This window comes from Chenopodium quinoa, unplaced genomic scaffold, assembly GCF_001683475.1.
Source record: "Chenopodium quinoa cultivar QQ74 unplaced genomic scaffold, ASM168347v1, whole genome shotgun sequence".
NCBI classification, from domain to species: Eukaryota; Viridiplantae; Streptophyta; class Magnoliopsida; order Caryophyllales; family Amaranthaceae; genus Chenopodium; species Chenopodium quinoa.
In genome coordinates, this window is record NW_018742467.1 from 248,948 (window position 1) to 253,066 (window position 4,119).

Consider the following 4,119-nt stretch of genomic DNA (forward strand, 5'->3'; position numbering starts at 1 on the left):
TGGCCATGCCATACACCATGGTGTCCCCACTATACACCAGTGAAAACTGAAGGTAAAGAGTTACTTAATGTTTTCGTTATAGAAATTAATCTTACTTCATCTTCCACTTGGGTATTTGATACCGGATGTGGTGCTCATATCGTTAATAACGTGCAGGGCTTGAAAGAAAGTAAGAAGTTAGCAAAAGGGGAAGTAACGCTTCGAGTAGGAAATGGAGCAAAAGTTGTTGCACTTGCTATTGGAAGCTATCATTTGAGACTTCCTTCTGGACTTATTTTGGTGCTTAATAAATGTTATTATGTACCAACAATAACTAAAAACATTATTTCAGTTCTTGTTTTAGATTTTGAAGGATTTTCATTTGAAATAAGAGACAAGTGTTGTTTTATTTCGAAAGAAAATATGTTATATGCTAACGCCAAATTAATTAATGGTTTGTATGTGTTAGAATATACAACCCATGTCTACAATATTGATCATAAAAGGCAGAAAACAGATGGTTCAAACCCAACTTACCTATGGCATTGTAGGCTTGGTCACATCAACCAAAAGCGCATCCAGAAATTACACAAGGATGGACTTCTTTCTTCATTTGATTATGAATCATTTGAAAATTGTGAGTCATGCTTGCTTGGGAAAATGACTAAGTCACCCTTCACGGGAATAGGTGAAAGAGCTAGTGATCTTTTGGGACTCATACATACGGATGTATGTGGACCAATGAGTTCAAAAGCAAGGGGTGGGTTTAACTACTTCATTACTTTTACTGATGATTTAAGTAGATATGGTTATGTCTACTTAATGAAGAACAAATCGGAATCCTTTGAAAATTCCAGAATGAGGTACAAAACCAACTTGGGAAAACAATTAAAGCATTACGATCATATCGTGGTGGTGAATATTTGACCCAAGAATTTGATGATCATCTGATTAATTGTGGAATAATTTCACAGTTAACTCCTCCAGGAACGCCACAGTTGAATGGTGTGTCAGAAAGGAGGAACAGGACTTTACTTGATATGGTGAGGTCCATGATGAGCTTTACTGATCTTCACATATATTTTGGGGATATGCATTAGAAACAGCTGCGAGAGTACTAAACAGAAGCCCGTCCAAAGCAGTTGAGAAGACACCATATGAGATATGGACTAGAAAAGTTCCAAGGTTGTCTTATCTCAAGATTTGGGGTTGTGAAGCCTATGTAAAACGTTTACAAGGTGATAAACTACAACCTAAATCAGACAAGTGTTTCTTTGTGGGCTATCCAAAAGAACCAAAAGGGTATTACTTCTACAATCGCGAAGATAACAAAGTGTTTGTTGCTCGCGATGGTGTCTTTCTAGAAAAGGAATTCCTATCTAGAAAGCCAAGTGGGAGTAAAGTGGCTCTCGAAGAAATTCGAGATGAGCAACAAATGGATGTGGATAACACCACATCAGAGGCGAGGGCGCATGAATCGATTAATCATGCGTCGGAGCAAGCTAATTCGACTAGCAAGACTCCTATCGTCCCACTTAAACCTAGTTCTTGCGAAAATCTTCAAAGAGTTGGAGAGAATATTTCTACTGTTGCTCCTACCCCACATAGGTCTGCCAGAATCAGAAACAAACAGTTTGTTGAGGTTCTGATAACTGAGGATTCTGAAATCTTCTTACTGGAGAATGAAGAACCTACTACCTACAAGCAAGCTTTGGTGAGCCCCAACTCAGATAAAGGCTTGAGGCCATGAAGTCCGAAATGGAATCAACGTCTGAAAATGAAGTGTGGACCCTAGTTGACTTGCCTGATGGGGTAAAACCTATTAGTTGCAAATGGGTTTACAAAATTAAAACAGACAAGGATGGAAATGCCTACATCCATAAAGCAAGACTGGTTGCGAAAGGATACAGACAGATTCATGGTATTGACTATGATGAGACCTTTTCCCCAGTAGCCATGCTTAAGTCCATTCGGATACTTCTAGCAATTGCTGCATTTTTCGATTACGAAATTTGGCAGATGGATGTCAAAACCGCCTTCTTGAATGGGTTCTTGACGGAGGAAGTGTATATGACACAACCTGAGGGTTTTGAGGATCCAAAAAATCCTGGTAAGGTATGCAAACTTCAGAAATCCATTTATGGATTGAAGCAAGCATCCAGGAGTTGGAATCTTCGTTTTGATGAAGCAATCAAACAGTTTGATTTTCTCAAAAGTGAAGAGGAACCTTGTGTATACAAGAAGTCTAGTGGGAGCAGCATAGTTTTCCTAGTCTTGTATGTAGATGACATACTACTCATGGGAAATGACATACCAATGCTTGAGTCAGTCAAGGAATGGTTGAAGAGTTGTTTTTCCATGAAGGACTTGGGTAACGCCGAGTACATTTTGGGAATCAAGATCCATCGAGACAGGTCTCGAAGGATGATTGGACTAAGTCAAGAGACTTATATTGATAAGGTTCTTGACAGGTTTGAGATGACGAACTCCAAGAGAGGATTTCTCCCCATGTCTCATGGCATTACGCTCATTAAATCTCAATGTCCGGTTATACACCGGATGAGATGAGACGTATGGCTATCACTCCTTATGCCTCTGCAGTAGGATCGATAATGTATGCCATGATTTGTACGAGGCCGGATGTTGCATTTGCCCTAAGCATGTGTAGCAGGTTTCAAGCAAATCCAGGTGATGCACACTGGACAGATGCCAAGAACATCCTTAAGTACTTGAGAAGGACGTAAGGAATGTTTCTAGTTTATGGTGGCGAAGATGAGTTGGTTGTTAAAGGTTATACGGATGCGAGTTTCCAAACGGACAGGGATGACTTTAGATCACAATCTGGGTACATTTTTTGTCTGAATGGAGGAGCAGTGAGCTGGAAGAGTTCGAAGCAAAGCACTGTCGCAGACTCTACAACAGAATCAGAATATTTGGCTGCAGTTGAGGCAGCCAAAGAAGCAGTTTGGATAAAGAAGTTCCTAACTGAGCTGGATATCGTACCAAGTGCTCAAAATGGAATTGAATTGTATTGTGACAATAATGGCACCATTGCTCAATCAAAGGAGCCTAGGTCACATTTCAAATCCAAACATGTTGACAAGAAGTATCACCTCATTCGAGAAATCGTTAACAGAGGAGATGTGAAGATGTGCAAAGTTCATATGGATGAGAATATTGCTGATCCACTTACTAAACCCCTTCCACTACCTAAGCATAAGAAACATGCTAGTGAAGCTGGATTGAAGCAAATGATGTAATTAGAAGTTGTATTTATTTTTAGAGAAAAATAAGTTACATATGTAATACACTCATTTGCAGAATTATGTTTAATCAGAAATTTTATTATTTCTCTTATTTAATGATGGTTTTCAATATTAAATAAAATGTCCAAAATAATTATGGATTTATGGGCTCATCAGGTTGATGACCTGGTGAATGAAACCCCACAGGTGAACAAAATCCATATATTATTTAAGTTCCTAGTTCAGAATCATTAAATTGGACATAAATTATTTCTAATGATGGACTAGCATGTAAGATTGATTGGATAGCGCAGTTTCATGGGCTATAGAGCATAGTGAGGCTCGGTCAATCACATGGATATGCATGAATGATGCATGATCGAACTATAGACCTACTTTGAAGTTCAAGTATAGAACTTCCGGATATATTAGTGGATTCCTTTGACATGAGTGGAACATTGATTTCATTCAATGGATGTTATGGTTGTGGTACACTCAAACGTCTGCCCGTAATTGGAGATTATAAAGGGTGTTTCCCGGTTATTTCTGAAATTGAGTGGGAGCTTTGGTTGCCACAAGATTGGATTGAGTCTACCTATTTATTTAGGAATGTGTCTTGGCCCCTTGAAAAGGGAGAATTCAGAAAATGCATGGCCGTGCTCAAATGGATTACAAAGTAATCATTTGTTTTGTAATTCTCACTCAGTTTTCAAGAAAAGATTTGTGGACTAATATGATCACGACATGAGATGCAATCATATTATCAAATCGGCACACATTGACTTAAGGAATTTGAATATTGCGCACTTGTCTCAGACAAGTGGGAGATTGAAGGAGTTATGTCTTCGATAAGTGCAATTACTAGATATATCAAGGATCACTATTATGGAGATAA